Genomic DNA, 20,662 nt, shown 5'->3' on the forward strand with positions numbered 1-20,662 from the left:
AGATGACCCCTTTTCTACATGGAACCTTTGAAATATCTCATTCTATCTGCTTCCTCAACTGTCAGATCATACAGTTTGCAATGTGCCTTGAATTTACTTGATTTGCCCTCCATGTCTCATAACTCCTGTTTCTGCTTCTTTGCCACACTGGATCTTAGAAAATATGGGTGTGTTTTCAAGGCCCCTTTGGCCTTGTCCTTATGTTACTGAAATCATTCTCTCTGCAACCAAACATGGAATGAGATTCATTAGCACAGGGCTGCTCAATGTCTATTTACTTCCCAACCCTCTCTGTCTACCTTACCCAAGTGAGACTGGGAGACTAGGTTTCGCTAATAGGGGAGGCATAAAATACAAAGAGGAAAAATGTATGTTTTAATATTTAGAGGTATTCTAACATGTGTATTTAATCCTCATCACCCTATAACAAATCCGTGAAATTGAACATTTTCACAGCTCTGAGAACCATATAACTTGTAGCATTTAAGAATAAGAACTTCAGGAAGACTATTTCTCCCACTCTTAGCATTCCTTAGCTCCCTGTTGTTCTTTGTGCTGGATTAAGGTCTCCTGACACCCCCAACCCATACGTGTCTATTGTTGTTGTCCTTGTCGGGCTCATATTCAGGCAGTCATGTTGATAAGACTGTATGAGTATATGTAACAACACAGAAGGGGAAAGGAGGCCATAAATTTGAAAGACAGCAAGGAAGAGTCAGAACATGGTTCAAGAATGGAGTCACATGAAGAGAATTCTGAGTGCTTATGAGAAAACGCCAAGAAAACAAAACGAGAGTCTTGTGTCCTGTTTCTTCAAAACACAGAATTTTTCTTGGAATGTGTTTTTGTGCTCTTCTTGGGTGTAGCAGATAAGAGTGAGTTTACTTCAGCTTATTCATTACAACTGGATATTGTTATTTGTGTATATGTCTCTATGGAAAAACATCTTTTTTTCACATGTAGCTTGCCTGCCACACGTGGCTTGCCCTTGTGAATGGACACTTTATTCATGTGACTCTTCTTAACCCCCTGAACACAAATTGTCTGATGTTCTGAATAAAGCTGGCTATTGCATGAAAATTGAGTCCACCTCATGTATTGGCTCCATTCTCCTAGGTCTCACTACTTATAGAGTGGTGACAAGAAGGGTATGTGGAAAAATTTGGAGGGAGAAAAGAGAAGGGATAAATGATGTAATTGCATCATAACCTCGAAAAAAGAAATAAAAAAAAGACTTAAAACATTTTTACTGTAACATGCCAAATTCTTCATTTAATAGTAAGTTAGAACTGACAAACCATATTTAATATTTGAATTTATTATTACCTCAAGGCACCCTGAAAAAAAAAACTGTGGAAGCTAGTCCATTTTATATATAAAGAAACTGTGCTTCAGAGAGGTTAAATCAATTTGCCAAAGATTTGCAGATAATTTTACAGTAAATTACTCCAATTAAAAGCCAACACACATAGTCAGTTGTTCCTTGCCCCTTTGGACCTGTCTCATACGCTGATGGCAAGTGTCACACATCTGTATGATATAACCATCACATGAGAATATTCATGAGAACGTATGCATATCCTTCAAAACAAAGCAATGTATCTGGAGGCTTGGGTTGCTACTGTCTCTTGGCTGTTTTCAGATTCCCTGCTTCCTCTACCCATCTGCTGCCTTTCCACCTTTTCCACTCTCTGTCAGCTTCCTGAATTATAGATGCTTTTAGCAAAGCATGCAAGACTCAGGAAGGAGGGGGCCTTGAGCAGAGAGTGAATCACATAGAACGACTGGGGAGTGTATGAAATATGCTGAATTACTTAGATGATAGAAAAGAGTAAGAAAACATCAGAAAATTTTAATATATTTTTTTCCATTTTATTGCTTGACAGTCTCACAGATGTATATTATGAATTTTAAGCATTTTCATTTCTGATTACCCTTCCTCATACCTTTCCCATTTCCACTTTCCACCCTTCACTTTAATTAGTTCCCACCTACTTTGAAGTTTTCTTTTTGTGGGTGGATCACTAAATTTAGAGTTAGTTGCCCAAGCAGGAGTGGACAGTTATACACTGGAGCAAGGGTAATTTATCTGTCACTGAAGAAAGTGACACCCCTAACCCCAAAAAACATTAACTGTTGATAGCCCTTCTGGGGAAATATCAGTATCCCCAGTCTCGTGAAAGTTTGCTGATGATAATGAATGCTTCAGTGATTTCATGGGTGTAATGGCTCTGGCATGTCCAGAAAGACATCTTTTTACAACTCACCATCCTCAGTTCTTCCATTCTTTCTGCTCTCTATTTCAGGATGGTTCCTAAAGCTGGGAGAGAACTATATATTGCCCCAATTGGAACAGAGCCCTTTGTCTTCATTTGTTCTCAGCACTTCGGTCAGTTATGAATTTCTACATTAACCGTAGCCTGCTGTAGTAAGGAGCTTCTCTGATGAAGGCTGGACACAGCATTGATCGACGAGTATAAATATGAATATTTAGAAGGCAGTTTGTAACAAAACAATAGAAGTACGTCCCTGACCAAGAAGGTCTATGGCCTCCCTGGCCAAGGCTTGTAGAAACAGGCGTGAGTTTCCTCCTATGGAGTTCCCTCCTATGGAGGACTAAGATCCAACTGAAAAGTGGATAGCTACATTCCTAACCATCCATGCCACTATTCCACTATAGGGTATATCTTGTGTAATGAGCCACTACTGTAACTCACAGACTTCACAGTTGAGGAAGACTTTTGATAACTTTTTCCCCCTAACAACCTACATAGCACCTTCTGTGACCATGAAGGCTAGTTGATATGGAGGAAATTTTTCTCTCAGCTCCAGCTTGATTTTCCTATGTCCTGTGACAAAAGTGTGTAGTGGTGTTTTCAGGGGAAAAAAATCTTATCTTCAAATTTTGGTGGGCAGCTATGAGCAATCACAATAGCCTGTGTCATAGGTAGATGTCCCATGCTTGGAATTGGAATTTTTGTATAACGTCAAATGCTTCTGGGAGAAACATTATCCAGCCTCAAAAGGTACCTCCATTTAAGTTATCTTTTGAGATTGTATTTTTAAAATATATTTTTCTATGTATATCCTTAGTTTTGGTTGCCCTCCCTCCTTTCACCTCCTCTCTTCTATTTTCCTATTTTCTTCCTTGCTTAGACCTTTCTATACCCAATATTTCCCCCTCCATTTTCAGGATTGATGTGTTCTACTATTCCCCTGCTTCATCCTTATAATGCCTCTTTCCACCTTTCTAGTTTTCACCAATGCACAACGTGAAGCACACTACTCTAAAAGTTCATAGGCAGCATCTGTGTTACGTCATACAGTGTGTTTTTCAGTTTCATCCATTTCCCATAAATTCCATATTCACATTCTTCTTCACCAAATAATAAAATCCCATTACCTGTATGTACCATGTGATCATTACACACTCATCAGTTGGTGGACATCTAGGCTGGTTCCACATCCTTGAGGCAGGTATCTGTCTTGCAGGATATGTATTCCTTTGAGTATAGGCCCAGGAACAGTATAGCTAAGTCATATATGTGGGGGCCCACAGAGGTTTCCTAGTGAGGTCTGAGCTTGCTTTACCAGCAGGGCTACAATAAGAGGATGATTTGACCACTGGCCTGGGTACCAGGTGTTTGGAAGGGTCTACACTTGGCTGTATCTAGTAAGGGGGATTTTTTTTGCCTCACCCCATGTCATTGTTATAAAAAGCCCTTTTGAATAAAGTTCTGGGCCATTGAGGATTGATCCTAGGTCCTCCCGAAGCTATCGTGTGTTTCTGTCTTTCTTCTTGTCAACTAGGTCAGGGTAAAGTAGGGGCAGGTCCCCCATACATATGGCATTCTATCTTTAACAGTTAGTATTTTCCATAAGGACTATACCAGTTTAGATTTTCATCAATGGTGGATAAAAGTTTCCCTTTCCTACATCTACACTAACATTTGTAGTTCTTCCTTTTTTTTTTTTTTCAATAATAGCTATTCTGACTGGAGTAAGATAAAAATGTCAAAATAGTTTCAATTCTTCAGATGACTAAGGATGTTGAACATTTTTAAAAGTATGTATTGGCCACTTGCATTTTTCTTTTGAGAATTATCTGTTTATTTCCTTAGATCACTATCTTTAAAAGTTTTTTGCTCTCTTTGTATTTAGTTTGTAAAGCTCTTTGTATAGTCTAGGCACTAATCTTCTGTCAGTGAATAGTTATTAAGGATATTATCCCATTCTGTAGGCTGCCTTTTCACTTGCTTCACAGTTTCCTTTGCTATACAATTTTTATGGGATCTTGAAATTGCTTTACAAGTATGTTATTAAGGAATTTTTCCATTTATGTTCAGCAGGGAGATTGCTCTTTATTTTCATTGTCATGGGTTCTTTATCAGGTTTTCATATTAAGGTAAATACTAGCATTATATAAACAACTGAAAGCTTTCTTTACTTTTCTAATTTATGGAATAATTTGAATAGTTTGAGTATTATATATTCTTTGAAGCTCTGGTATAATTATATAGAGACTCCATTCTGTCCTGAGCATTTTTGATAGAGGACTTTATATTACTACTTGAATTTTGTTGATGAATGTGGATCTACTTAAATTATTTATTTCATCTGAGTTTAGTTTTGATTTATTACAAGCGTCTAGAGATTTATCCATTTTTAAAATATTTTCATTTATTAGATTATAAGTTTTAATGGGATGGCCTCATGATAATTTGAATTTCAATTTTCCTTCTGTTATATCTTTCTTTTCATCTCAATTTTTAGTTAATTTCAATATTTTCACCAAATTAATTGGTTGATTTATCTTAGAGTTTTGTCAATCTTTTTCTTAAGTCCAAAATCTTAACTACTCCATTAAGCTTGTTTATCTTTTCAGAAAAGTAACCCTTGATTTCATTAATTCTTCAAAAATATTTTCTGTTTTTTGAGATTATAACTATTCCCCCTTCCCTTTCTCCTTCCAAACTCTCCTATGTACCCTACTTGCTGTCTTTCAAATTCATGGTCTCATTTTTCTTTAATTGTTCTAAACACAAACATTTAAATAGATTATGATAGAATGATAGGTATTAGACAATATATGTCTTCCTAAAGACATAGATGGTGATAGAATGATAGGTATGTATAAAATATACATCTTCCTAAATACAATACAACCTGCTCATTTTGTGTAATGATTATATATATATATACATACACACTCAATTGGAGTGTTCATTCCTGGGAAAGACTTTTTACCCTTCTCTCTGCATTCTTTAGTTGCCAATAGGTCACGCCCCCAGCCGGTTTTAAAAGCGGAGCGCCATATTCCCGGTTCTCTCTCTCTCTCTTCTCTCTTCCTCTTCTCCACGCACGTGTCTCTCCCACAGGCCTGCGCACTCTATCCCTTTATCTCTAATAAAACTCTTATAAGCGGATTCTGTCGTGTTTCGTGACACTTCCTTGCAGGGTAAGAACACAACGCAGCTAAATAACTAACATTTTGGTTATTTATTGTTCTGTTGTGGCCTTGAGGTTTTTCCCACACCATGTTAGCATATCTATTGGAGTCTTCCTTGCTCATATTGGTAAAATTTTACGGGGGTAGCTTCTGATATTCTTAAGAGATATAATCTAACAACCAATTCCCTGCTTCCCTGATTCTTACAATCTTTATGCCCCATCTTCTGAAAAGCTCCTTGAGCCTTAGGTGCAAGAGTTGTATAGATATTTCCATTGGGACTGAATTACACAGCTTTGTACTTTTATTGGTTGTGGGTTTCTATAACATACTCCATCTGTTGAAAATAGAAGTCTCCTTAATGAGGTGTGAGGACCACACTTATCTGTGGACATAGGAAAGATATTACAAATGCAGTTAGACATTATTCTGGCTTAGTAAAATAGGAGTTGTGGATTCTGTTTCAAGATCCATGACTTCACTAGCCCTGGATAGTTACCAAGGTTTCCAATACTAGCCTGATTTCCTTCTTGTTGAGTAGGTTATAAATCCATTTAGAGAGCTGCTGGTTACCAACAAGGTCTATCTTCCACAACTGCACACTTAGGGTTATTGTGCCATGCTGACATTGGTGTGGTTTCAAAGCACCATAGCTCAGCAGGACTGTTGGTTGCTTTCCTCCTCTGGAAGCTTGCATAGTACCTTCTGGAACCAGTAAACTTGTCCTCATGGAAGAGGCTTTTAAATCAGATCCAATTCAGAGATGTCTTCCCCTTTGTCTAAACTCTGCAGTGTCTACAACAGGGACTTATAGTCACTTCTTGAGGGCAGCCAAGGTTGCAATAATGATAGGCTCTAATGTTTTGGGCATCTCTAGGACAGCTCTGATGAACAACTCAGAAGAAAGCTTTTCATGCCTGGCACTGGGTTTTTATTAGTCTATGGCTATATTCTATTCTCATTGTTAGCCAAAATGAGAATATTTCAACTAAATTATATATGTATATTTATATACCAACTTAAAGTGTATTATAGGCATTTTAGGTGGTAGTTTATAGTATGACTCCTTCTGACCCTTTCAGATGTCCTTACTGTTATTTTACCCTCTTCTATAATTTTTCTGTATTTATCTCCTCCCCTCCTACCTAATTAGAATCCCCTACTTTTCTTATTTTCCCCTTCAGATCACCTTTACCCTGTTATCTCCCTCTCTATTGTTTCCTATATTTTTTATTTCAATTTCATTAGTGTCTGCATTTGTTTTTTAAATAATATCTTCACTAACTATCTAACATTTTCACAAATTTATTAAATGTATTTTGTTCAAATCTATCTACAAATACCTCCATGCAACTACTTTCATTTCCTACCACATCATATCCCTAACAACCTCATGTCTTCTTTGTTTCTGTGTTATTTATACTCCCTGAGTCTAATTAATGCTGTCCATATACACGGGTCTAGTGTCATCCACTGGGGCATGACAAACTCTCAGTGTCCATGTCCCAAAATGAGAGTTATTTTCTATCAACATCCATCAACTGCCAATAGTGCTTTTCCAAAGGTGGAGCCTTGGGGAGCCTGCCCCAGTGATGATTACATTCTGACTGATTTAGTCTTATGCAGGAAGGCACAGCAACTGTGAGTTAATGAGTTCTGCTAGAATGACATGTCTACAAGTAAGCACTCCACAGCACTCTTCCCCATTGTCCAGCTCTTACGTTCTTTCCACTGTTTCTTCCTTGCATGGGAGAGATTGATATAGATGACCACTCATAGCTGAACAATAATAGCTACTTATACTTAGAATGATGACCAAGTTTGAGTCTCTGCATTAAGCACTGACTTACTGCAGAAAAGAAACATATCTGACCAAACTTAAGAGTAGGAAAAAAAATCTATGGGGATTAAATATTTAAATACTTTATATTAAACACTCAATTAAAGCTTAAACATTAAAAATTAACTAAATGCTTAAATATTTAGAAGGAAATTTAACAACATAACTTTTTAAAGCAAAAACAAATAATCAGAAAACCATGTAATAGATTAGACTCTCATGGACTTTTGACCAAGTTTACAATACCAGGCAGTAAGTCCCTTGTAGTGCATAGCTGTTCCAGCTTTGACCTTGAAACACTGCCCCTAGAGTGACCGCAGGTAACTGCCACACCTGCCTATGACCTGCCCCTGGGACTGATCTGCCTCTGGGGTGTGGCCGAGAGGGACCCCCTTAAGACTCAAGGTGCATATATGCTTGCTCTCTCTTCTGGATACCTTGTGGTCCTGGAATCTGGATGGGAGACCAAGCTGGAGTTCTCTGCTGGATGCTACCTCATCTCTCATGGATCCTGTAACCCATCCCTATTGGCTGTAAGTTATCACAGAAATAAACCTCTCTTGTTACCAGATAAATTATGTGGAATTGCCTCATTAAATGCAGCAATAATTCTTCCTGTAGTTCTAGCCTCATATCCAATCAGAAGGTAATTGGTTACCCCATAACTACCGTGCTACTGGTAGTTACGCACTTGTGGGCATTTCTTGTAAGTTACTTGACTGATCGAACTTTTCCCAGATAAATTAAGAAACAAGTTGATTCAGTGAGGATCCTGGGATTGTTCCAGTACTTTAGTAGCTTTGCTGAGGCCCAAATAAGAGAAACTCTAACAGATCTCAATACTTAGCCCACTATGTAAATGATGTTTACATAATGTGAACTTGAGCGAGGTTCCTGCTTGTGTCATACAGGGGATATATAAGAATGAAAACCCAGGGCAGATTGACTTTGATCAGCCTTCTGGGGAGTCTAGCACCAAGTGATTCATTGTCAGCTTATTTAAAGCACAGTGCAGTTTGAGAAAATTTTCCAGGCAACAATCAGTCCAATTCCAGGAACACAATAAAGCTAAAGGTGTGACTACATAGAAACTATTTTACAAAGGTCATGTGACTATGATGGTGGTTCTATAGCTAAAAGGCCTAGAATCTACTGTGGTCTCTGACTGAGAGTGTAGATGTCAGCAGGCCAAAAGTACATGTGAAATCTCTCTTAAGGATGGGTAATGGTCTAGGCAGGGAAGAGTCTGGGATAATCATCTGGGAAATTTGGGTGAGGTCTGCCTCTATAGCAAAAGTTGGGTGAGGTCTGCCTCCACGGATAGCAAAAAGGTCACCAGGTCCACAAAACCCACTTTCAGCTTTCTGGATGGAACTCAGGTATTTGGTTTTATCTCCTCCATTGAGGAGACATCCCTGCATGATTAACATACCAGGCTCTTTCCGTGCTTCTCTGTGAGTACAACATAAACTAAATCAAGAGGATGAGGAAAAGAAAAGAAGTAGATAAGGGGATCTGGTCAAAAGCAAATATGACAGAAGCCACAGTTCCCATGGAAGAAATGAACACAATGGGAAATTCAGTGCTTGTGAGCCTCTGGGAAACTTTGAAACCCAAAACTGCAGATCATGGAAGACAAAAGCAGTAAAATGGTTCAAGGGGAAGGTCAAGCTCATCCCAGTTACCCAAGCGCCTGAGTAACGTGTGTACATTTTGCTCCCATAAGAAAGTGCAATAGAAATGGAGACTGTTCATCCAGCCTAGAAGGCAGGGGCCCACAGAGCTCTGTCCCTCTTCAAAGTTATACAAACAATTACAGGTTACATGGGAAGAGAGATTTTGATGGTGTAGTCTCCCTTAGGTTGTCCATGCTCCTGTAAGTCACCCCAATAAACTCAGTGGTTCACCAAGCTAGACTAAGTTAAAACTATTTCTTTGGTCTGTCACTGGTGCCCTTTTTGGGATAAGTAGACATTTGTTCACATCCTCCCAGGAAATAGTCACACACAGACAAATTAAGTCCATGAAATATTAAATGAATTTATTAGATTATACAATGATAGAGACAAGACTAGTCCAAAATCCCATTCTTCAGGCTTCAAAACTATAGAAATGCCTTTTAAAAATCTTATTCAGCCTTTTAAAATTTTACATGTACATTCTCAAAATGTTGCTTTTCTATGTTTTTACAATTTTTTATATGTTGGTTTCTACCTAGTACTAACAATGAAATTTATAGTGCTTATAGAAATTAATGTGCTTTGGTCACATACCAAGCAAAATCTATAATGAGGTTGGTATGTATTTCGTTTTGTATTCTGTCTGTGAAAGTTTATTTTTTCCTTTTCATTCAACTAAAGTGGGATTCATAAGCTCACAATGAACGGAACAGAGAATATTTAAGGAACACTCCTTATAATGCACATGTTCTCTATCAGAAATCAAATATTATCCCTTTATTGGGAAAGATCAGGGCCTCATAAAAGTGCTGGTGGAAACTTGTTACTTGTATGTGTCTTTCATATGACATATGTGTGCAAGCAGGTAGATACACGTACACACATCAGTGGGGTAATGGCTGATAACAGTTAAAAATGCTAAAAGCTATATAATTCTTCAGAAAGGAAATATGTATTTAAAAGTACAAGGTCTTACATGTCAATTAAAGATCAACAGGAAAGTCTAGCGCTGGAAATTTTAAAAAATAAAAGGAACTTATTGGAAGTATATTGGCAGGTTATAGAAATGAAGAAATAATTTGAGAAGTATGCCTGGAAAAGGCCACATAGAGACAGGTGCCAAGAACTTGGGAGAAAGGAGCAGACCCTGGCTTTGTTAGGCCAATCCCACATGATAAGATTTTTTTTCCCCACCCTTATACAACTCCATTTGAGAGTCAAAATTTGGGCATGAATTTCTGTTGGGTCATGTATTTACCACTTACACAGGCACCCAAGGGACAGGCAATCTTTGATTGACTCTTAAAAAGATTCAAACAGTGGGCAAAAAGTAATTCCCCAAAGGGAATCATAATGTTATAACTAGAAAAAAAGAAAAACATTCTGGAACTGCTAAGGTTGGATAAAGCACAGGGACAAATAGCCAAACGAATGGAAACACATGAACTATGAACCAATGGCTGAGGGGCCCCAACTGGATCAGGCCCTCTGAATGGGTGAGACAGTTGATTGGCTTGATCTGTTTGGGAGGGATCCAGGCAGTGGGACCCGGTCCTGTGCTCAGTGCATGAGTTGGTTGTTTGAAACCTGGTGCTTATGCAGGGTCGCTTGGCTCGGCCTGGGAGGAGGGGACTGGACATGCCTGGACTGAGTCTACCAGATTGATCTCAGTCCTTGGGGGAGGCTTTGCCCTAGAGGAGGTGGGAATGGGGAGTGAGCTGGGGGGAAGGGGAGGGATGTGGGAGGGGGCGGGAGGTGGGGAGAACAAGGGAATCCGTGGCTGATATGTAGAACTGAATTGTATTGTAAAATAAAATAAACAAACAAATAAATAAATAAATATTCATGAAAAAAAAAGAAAAAACATTCTGGAACTGCTAAAAATTAACCTTATAGCTAAAATGTCTTAGGTAGATGTTTATGGGGTAAAGACTTCCTCCAGGTAAACTTAGAAAGCATATACTGACATAAGCTTTGAGATTATAGCACTTAATCATTAGAGAAACTTATTTTAGAAAGTTATCAGTATATGACATTAGATATAATTTTGCTATTTGTTGTTGTTTTACTTATAATTGCCTACTTTAATATTAAACTTGTTATTTAAAAATGACACCACAATTATAGTTCATTATAAACTACAGTTTCTTTCATTATTTGCATTAGAAGACACGATGCCTTCTGCTAGAGTAAGATAATGTAGTTCCTAGGTGTTCAGAGATGCACAGTAAGCAATGCCTGAAGGGGGAATGTTATCTTGCCGTAAAATATGCCAACCTCAGAGCTTTGTTTTACCTTGGCTGACAGCCTTTTGCAATCCTGACAATGACGTATGCTCAGGAATGCCATTGGCCAATCATTACATGGTAAATTCTCAGACAAATTCACTCTAAGAATTCAAGACAAAGCAGTAGATGTTTGGAAAGTATATACACAGAAATTAAAGCCATTTGTTTCAAAATGCTATGCTATTTTCTCTAAATGCAATGCAGGCATTTGATAAGTATTTGGAATCTATAAATGATTTTAAAATGGAGTAATGCTGTAGTGTTACTGATGTTTGCCTCTGCCTTTATTTCAGAAATGAAGTCTAGAGGTGTGAATTGGAGCTCTCTGGCAAACGAGTGCAATTGATCATAAGAATAAGTTAGTCCTCTGTAAACTCAGATATTTTTAGAACTTGCAGAGCATAGAATTAAAGAGACCTTATAGTTCTTCCAGTACAGCCTCTAAGTACCACTTTCCTCTTTAGCTGTCCTGTCCTGGGGGGTTAGGGTTCAGTTTTAGGCCTTGGTACTCAAAGTTGAGAGAAAACTTTAACTAAAAAAGTGTGGAAAGAGTTTTTCTTTCTTTTTTTTCCTTTCTTTGTTTTGTTTTGTGTTATTTTATATTTATTATAGCAGAATGGCCCTGGATTAAAGTAGGAGAAAATTTTAAAATCCTAGCTACTCCGCTGACTTTTGTTTACTTTAGAAATACTTAAGAGTCTGAGAGTTTACAACAACTGAAGGATCTACTTCTTCGTGTATTTCTTGTTTGGCTTTAAAAACATAATTTACTGTGTCTTTAGAAGTCAACTAGCAAAATCCTGCTTCCTTGAGAGGAATATCATGCATGCCATCTCAAACTGCTACTTTATTTTCTTCAAAACAGAGCACACTTCACAGGTGGCTTCCTCATGATGTGATAAAGCCAAAGATTAGAAAAATTGCTTTCAAGAGATTCATATAGTCTATTCTTAAAGAGGTATTTTGTTTACCTTAAAACAATCCACTTTAAGCTCCTTTCAAGGTCATAATCTGTCCACAGATTGTCAGGATGAATTATCAAAAGTGGCTTCCGATTTGATTCTGAATCATCAGCTTCACAATCATTTGCTGTGTAAATATTTAGACTCACCTCCAGACAGAGTGAATCAGAATTTCTAGAGAATTAACATTATACATAAGTATATGATTTGTTTAAATCTTTGAACCATTCCCTAAGAGAAGAGAATAACTATATTTTGTGGACTGATCTACCTTTAAACACACTAGCAGATAATTCCATTTATTAAGGGCTATAACATTCCCACAGTTGTCTGAAAGTTCTAAAATCCTGTAAAGCATTACACACACACACACACACACACACACACACACACACACACAATCAAGTACTGCAGTACTACATCATGTGAGGCAGGTTGGCTGCTCAGGGAGTAATAGCATATTGGAATGAGTGCTCAGAAACAAAGAGCTGTAAACCAGCATCAAGGGGTTATGGGTGGAGGCAAGCCCTGCAGACTATTACCTTCATCTTATCTCAAGAATGTGAACAATACTCCAATTCCACTGACACTTAAAATCAAGAATATTCTATAATAGATGTCTAATTTTTTAGAGGATTTGGAAATTTTGAGTTTAGTATCCTAATGTAGAATTAAATTTAGTAGCCTTCAATCAATACTTTAGCTTCCATTTTAAGAATTAAAGACGGAATCTATTCTAGAACTCAGTCTGTGGATTTCTCTTTGTCCCTGCATCTGTGCCCCATTTCCTCTAATCCTATTATAGCTTTTAAATATTACCTAGACTCTGATGTTTACGTATTTTCTAGTTTGATTATTTGTATCTAATGTCTAGCTTTATATCCAATGCCTATGTGACATCATTGCTTGTATTTAGTGCAGATATCTCAGGGGTAATATTTCTGACTCTAAGCTTTCATCTTTCTCCAAATATGCTCTTACTCTTGAATATATGCTTCTCATTAACTTAAGAGCTATCTTTTGAATTGCTCAAGCTAAAGACTTTGAAACTGTTGCAGCTTATTCCTCATCCCCAAATGTAATACCTCAAGGCTTCTTGAATTTGTCTTCAAAAAAATATCCAGAATCTATGCCACTTCAAACCATTTCTATAACCATCAACCACCCTGAAGCACCATCTCCCATCCCATGAAATATTGGTTGGGATGGCCTCCTAACTGATTTCCCTGATTCCACCCTGCCTCACTGTAATCCATTCTTCCCCAAGACCAGAAAGTAATTCTAAAATGTTAAAATTGACTGATTATGAAGCCCAGGGGCTAGAGAGATTGCTCAGCTGTTAAAGGGACTTACTGCTCTTGCAGAAGACCCACCTTTATTTCCTGGCACCCATACAGTGGTTTACAACTTCCTATAGCTACAATGCGAGGGGATCCAGTACCCTTTTCTGGGCTCAGAAGGCTCTTGCACACATGTGGTACACATACACTCAGTCACACACACACACACAAACATTAAATAAGTAAATGTTCTTTAAAAAATGAATAAAAACTAAGCCCAAAAATAGCACTCTATGGCTCTAAATTCTCCAATCATTTCACTAAGAGTAGAAATAAAAGACCATGCAAGACCCATGGAGACCTGATTGTAAGGCCTTGTAATCTACTGGTTTGCATCCAAACATGCTGTCTCTGGACTCCCAAAGATATCCTTAGGATGTAATTTAAGATCTTTGCATAGGCTTTCTCCAAATATTCTCATATACTCTTTCACTTACTTCAAATTATTGTTCAAAGGGTTACCTACTCAGTAAGTAGCTGTCCAACCACTCTTTAAAATGTTTCTATTTCCCAAAGAGTTTCTTACCTGTCTTTCTTGCTCATTTTTATCTCATATGTGTGATATAGAAATATAGGATATAGATATAATAGGATAAATGGGTAGATTATTGAATCTACTTTTAAAGAGCAGCAACTTGTTTGAAATGTTTTACATTGCTATGGATTTTAGTTTATTGATACAAATTTAGAGTTGATTTTGTTATATTATATACATATTTTTTATTTATTTCTACTTTTGTTTAAGGTATTATGTTTATGTAACTCATTTAAATTGTAATGGATAATTTAAAATACAGATTAATAATTAATTTTTATGATAATAAAACTTATAGTCATGTTAGTTTAGTTTTTTAGGTATATAGATAGATAGATGATAGATATATTTCAGATTGATAAGTAATCTTCAAACACTTCAAAGACCTACAGAATATGGCATTTAACATGTTTTAACAACTTAGACTTTCTTGGATAATGAGACATGTCTGCTCCTGTCCACACCAATTTACTTCAGAAAAAAAAGATGAATGTTGAAGACATTCCATAAGGAGCTCATCTTCTTCTTGACAAAGACAGTTATTTGGGCAAGAAACTGTTCTTGCATGGACTGCTTGACAAAACGTTGTATCAACTGGACTTGCAGAACCCATAGGAAGGTGACCACTGAACTTTAGGTTCCTACTTCATAAAAGAAACTGCCAGACATTCTACAGGACACAGAGAGAAGCAACTGAGAGACTCTAGGTCTGTAGACTAAAGAATGAATGCCCCAACATTGCGAAAGAACTTTGGGTGACTGTCCAAGCAGCCAACTGTTTCTGTCATTCTAGATTTTTGGAAGCTGCTTACGATGTACTTCCTGTTTACTTGGGTAATATTATATCCTTCTGAGGTCTTTGATATAGTTAGAGATTAGATAGTTATAATTATAGTTTTCCTTGGTTTTTATAGGAAATAATGTAGATATGAAACCTTGGACTCACAAATATAAGACAGATAGGATATCTTCTTTGATTTTTGCCAAAAAAAAATAAACTAGATATTATAACTACAATTCTTGCTTGATAACTATTTTGTTATATGTAATTTTACTATGTTAAAGTTAAACCCTTCCTTTTTGATTACACAGAAAAGGGGAGGTATTATGGGATGTTCTGTATACCTGAATGTGTTGCTCTGATTGGTTAATAAATAAAACACCGATTGGCCAGTAGCCAGGCAGGAAGTTTAGGTGGGATAAACAAACAAGGAGAATTCTGGGAAAAGGAAGGCTGAGTCAGGAGGCATCAGCCCACAGTCCAGGGAGCAGCATGTAATGGCACACAGGTAAAGCCACAGAAAATGTGGCAACATATAGACTAACAGAAATGGGCTGAGTTTAAATGTAAGAGCTAGTCAGTGAAAACCCTGAGCTAATGGCCAAATAGTTTTAATTCATGTAAGCTTCTGAGTGATTATTTTATAAGTTGCTGCAGAGTCTGTGGGGCTGGGCAGGACCAGCAAAAACTTCACCTACATATGTGTCACTACTTTTCTATATTCTGTAATTTACCCTTTTGTTTTAGCTTAATATCTGCCCATTCTCACACAATATAAACTCATTAGAGCAATAATTTTTGTTTTTCTCTTTCCCTTCTTTTATTTGTATTGCTTTCTTTTTACTTTTCTACTGCTCTTTTTCAGTACCTAGAACAAAAAACCTTTGAAATAAACATTTTTCAAATGAATCAGCTAGTGGGTAAAGAGGCACAATTGGAGCCGTGTCCCAGTTGAGTTGGTCATTTAGTTTTACATCACCTGTGCCCTCACTTGTAAAATGTGATTCATGATCCTTTTTAAGGTCTCTTTTGTGATCTGAAATTAAAGTCATGATCATAGACCTGCAGACACGCAGTGTTGCTTTGAGGCATTCTCTTTGTACATTGTTAGAAACTGAACTGCTGTGGCTGTTAGAAGGCACTCACTGTTATCTGTGTTAAAAGCTGAGTTCTAGTATAAACTATGAAGGTGGACCAGAGATCATATGAGCTCTTATCAGCATGATAAATAAAATTTGTCTGATAGTTTCATCCTCACATCTTTTTGCTACTTTGAGCAACCCAAGCAGTGCTCACTATGTCCACTTAAAATTATGTATTATGCAAACTGCAGTACTTAAAGGGATGTTAAAATTGAAGATTTCTGTTGAGGTTTATGTTCTAGGAATGATAGTATGAGATGACAATTTTAACAAAAGAATTTAAGATTCTAAGCAACTTATCTAAATCTGGTTTTGTCAAACTTCAAAAGTGCAACTTCAAAGAAGCCACTTAATCTTTATGCCTCAGTTTCTTAGTTGTCTTATTAGTCAAGTAGAGATTTACCATCCCTCAGTGGATAATTGTGAAGATTTCATTAGGCAATAGATGTAAAAGTACCTTGAAATTTTCAGATATCCTACACACATATTACATGTTTTAGTGTACTTGTGCAATCATTTCATTTCATTGAGTCCTCTACTGACATCCTTTCTACCCTCTCTCCCACCTTCAACTTTTCTTATGTCCCATCCCTCTCAAATTTATGACCTCTTGTTCTATGATTATAACTAATATATAGCTGCCTTGAGACCCACTTGGGCTTCTACTCTTCTATTCAGTCAGCATAGTTGGTGAGTCAATTAAGACATCTTAAAGGGAGAAATTAGTTAAAAGGGAATTTTTTCCCACATTAAAAAATGGGGAACATTTTTACAATGAAGGGTGTTTGGTCTCTGTTTGATAACACATTAGGCAGTGTGAAAATGGAACAATTAAATGAGAGGATAATTAATGTTGGTGGGATTTACATAACATCAGTTATAAATATTATTTGTTTGACCTTTTTGTTTCATCATTTAAAAAGTTGGTTAAGGGGGCTGGAGAAATGGCTCAGGGGTTAAGAGCACTGCCTATTCTTCCAAATGTCCTGAGTTCAATTCCCAGTAACCACATGGTGGCTTGAAGCCAGCTGTAATGAGATCTGATGCCCTCTTCTGGCCTTCAGACATACATGCAGGCAGAATACCATGTATATATATAATAAATAAGTAAAACTTTAAAAAAGAAGAAAAAAAGTTGGTTAATGTGAGTGCTAAGATAAAAGTTTTAGAAAAGCTTGGTTTTTTTTTTGTTTTTTTGTTTTTGTTTTTTTTTTTTTTAAAAAAAAAAAAGATCATAGGCGGAGGCCGGCTGCTGGATCCCACTCAGGCAGCGGCTAGAATAACGAAGCAAAAGCAGGATGAGCTTCCTTTATGGACTGCAGGCTGCCACGAGAAACGGTTTTCTTTCTGGAGTGACTTTCCTGGCCAACTGGAAACAGTGGAACCTACCAGCAGGCTGTTCACATCCACGAGGGCCCCTAGTAAGTAAATGTGAGCCGAGGACTTAACACAGTCCGCCAGTGTCATTCAGTGACTTTTCTGCCTGGAAACTTCCATTTCTATAGGACTTTCAGTAACAAAAAAATGAAGATGCTTTTCAAATGCTCAAAGCCAGGAAATGGGGGTGCTTACCTACAAACGTACTGTGTGGGGTGATTCTTTTCCAAGACAAGGATCGAGGAAAGTGGTTGGCGGTCCTTCTCTAACAGCCCCGTGCCCTCTGAGCTACCCTGCCTTAAGAGCTGCCCAGAGTTTCCACACGTCCCCACGGGGTCTGGCCGCCCCAGTTCCTTTCTTGCTGCCCATTCCGAAGCCAGTGCAGAAGCTCCTTGCCATCATTGTGGGCAGGGGCATAAGGAAATGGTGGCAGGCACTTCCTCCTAACAAGAAGGAGCTATTTAAAGACAGTGTGAAGAAGAATAAGTGGAAGCTGCTCCTTGGTCTGAGTGCCTCTGGCCTGCTGTTTGTAGTGTTTTATTTCACTCACCTGGAAATGAGCCCTGTCACCGGAAGGAGCAAACTGCTGTTACTGGGGAAGGAACACTTCAGACTTCTGTCAGACCTGGAATACAAAGTGTGGATGGAAGAATTTAAAAGACGATATGCTGCCTGAGAGAGACCCCCGACACCTGACTGTTAAAGAGGTGGTACATCATCTAACACAATGCAATCAAGATGTCCCAGGGATCCCCGAGATCAACTGGGTGATTCATGTGGTTGATTCCCCAGATGTAAATGCCTTTGTTCTTCCGAATGGACAAGTATTGTTTTCACTGGGCTTTTGAATAGTGTAACTGATAACTCACCAGCTCTCCTTCCTTCTGGGCCATGAGATTGCACATGCTGTCCTGGGGCACGCCTCAGAAAAGGCTGGCCTGGTTCACCTACTGGATTTCCTTGGTATGATTTTTCTCACAATGATTTGGGCTGTGTGTCCACGAAACAGCTTGGCACTTCTGGGACAGTGGATACAATCGAAGTTGCCAGAATATATGTTTGATAGACCATATAGTAGAACACTGGAGGCTGAAGCTGACAAAATTGGACAACAGCTTGCTGCAATGGCCTGTGTGGATGTGAGAGCCAGCTCAGTATTTTGACAGCAGATGGATTTTTCAGAGAGTCTTCATGGCCACCCCAAGTTACCAGAGTGGCTGTCGACACACCCTTCTCATGGAAACCGAGCTGAGCACTTGGACAGACTCATACCACAGGTGGACCTGGAAATATAGTTCAGTTGGTCAGTGCTTGCCTGGCCTACAGAAAACCCTGGATTGCATCTCTAGCACCCCATAAACTAAGTGCAATGATGCACATCAATAATACCAGTGCTTGGGAAGTGGAGACAGGAAAATCAGGAGTTCAAGGCCATTCCTGGCTCCACAGTGAGTTTGAGGTCAGTCTGTGCTACATGAGACCCTGTCTCGAAGAAAAAAAAATAAGCAAAAAGGGAAAAGAAAACAACTTCAGGCATGTTTTCCAATATATTGGTCATAATTTGGTTTTTCCTTAACTTTTGATTTAAAATGTCTATTAATAAGTTATATATAAGCTTTGGATTAAATAGATATCAACTCTAAAAAAAAGATCACAGAGAAATTCAGACCCAGACAGAAGAATTCAAAGCTGAACCTATCTCAGCATTGCATTATATGGCTACAGAGAAACAGCCTGAGACCTTCAAACAGTCAACCTTAATCTATCTGATAACCTTACAGGAATTGCCAAATGCTCAAGACTGTGTACAAGCTGATTGAACTCCTGTGCAAATGTTAGATTTGAGGATATTCAAAGAAGCTATAGTCTCATATGGTATGTATTCTCCATTCATGAAGCAAATGTTAAACTCATGGTCAACTTGTAATAGAATTATCCCTCAAGACTGGAAAGATTTGGTTATAGCTGTCCTAGAAGCTGGTCCACAGTTACAATGGAGGAACTGGTAGAAAAATGATGCTAAGACAATTTAACAATGATGTAGGGCTAGAGGTATGGAAGTTTCCCAATATCAACTTCTTGGAGAAGGTGATTATGCTGATATACAAAGACAATCTTTATATGATGACCACACCCTAATTTTATGCCAAATGGAAACTTTGAATGCTTGGAACAGAATTGAAGCAGTAGGAAAGAAAATTGAGTCATTTACAAAAGTTATACAGGGCACAAAGGAAACCTTCATGGATTTCTTACAAAGGCTGTCTTCAGCAGTAAATAGAATGATACCAAAATTCAGAAGCTAGACAGATAATAATTGAATCTCTGTCTTTTGAAAATACTAATGTACAATGCAAAAGGATAATGGTCACAGAGGCCATTAGGCCAGTAAAGGCAAGATCAGCACCCTTGGAGAAATGGATCCGAGATACAATCAATATTGAATCTCATGACCATAATGATGCTTGGATAGGAGAGGTGATTTCCAGAGGTTTGAAGAAAATTAGTAATGTCAGGTATTTCAATTGTGGTAAACAAGGTCACCTAAAAAGGGAATATAAACAGGGCATTCCTAGAAACAATGTTTTTTCAAAGAATAAGCCCAACAGAATGCACCACCCTTCTGGATTATACAGAAGGTATGGTAAAGGGAAACATTGGATTAACAAATATAGATCTACAAGGGACAGACAAGGTAATTCTTTGCCTTTGCCATTGGGAAACTCCCAGAGGGGCCTGTTGCAAGCCCCCATGACAAATTCATTTCAGTCTTTTCCTACCATCATAGAAGAAACCCCTTCCCAGAGCAATTAAATAACCTAATGCCTATTGTAAAAAACATACTACTTGGGGTGATAGAACAGCTATAGAAGAGAGTACAAAAAATTTAAGGAGAAATCATGAATCAAAATTGATAAAGATTAGAAAGGGAACCTCCCCAAAGTTAGGGTTGAGGAAGTGTTTTGTTTTTAATCTTTCAGGAGAATGAAGGCTAAGGAATCTGAAGAACACTGGACAAATGAGACATCTGAAGAAAAAGGACAAGTCATCCAGAAAAAATGTCCCAAGAAAAATGGCCTATTGGTATATCACATATCTAACAGGATAAAATTTTATAGGTCTTCCTAAATGTTTTTTTTTCTGCTGTTCTCTACAGACATATAACGGTCTTTATTTAGTCCCGGTTCAATTAATAATTAAAGCTGGCGTTGGAGTTGTAGTGTGGCTCTCTCCTTCTCAAACCCAAGCATGCTTGTTAAAAGAAAATG

The 20,662-nt window shown here is 37.8% G+C and overlaps 1 pseudogene; it reads left to right on the forward strand.

Annotated features, from left to right (window-relative positions):
• The first annotated feature begins 17,260 nt into the window (after positions 1–17,260).
• On the forward strand, positions 17,261–18,665 carry LOC102903820 (metalloendopeptidase OMA1, mitochondrial pseudogene; annotated as a pseudogene).
• The last annotated feature ends 1,997 nt before the right edge of the window (positions 18,666–20,662 follow it).

This window comes from Peromyscus maniculatus, chromosome 4 (genome assembly GCF_049852395.1).
Source record: "Peromyscus maniculatus bairdii isolate BWxNUB_F1_BW_parent chromosome 4, HU_Pman_BW_mat_3.1, whole genome shotgun sequence".
NCBI lineage: Eukaryota > Metazoa > Chordata > Mammalia > Rodentia > Cricetidae > Peromyscus > Peromyscus maniculatus.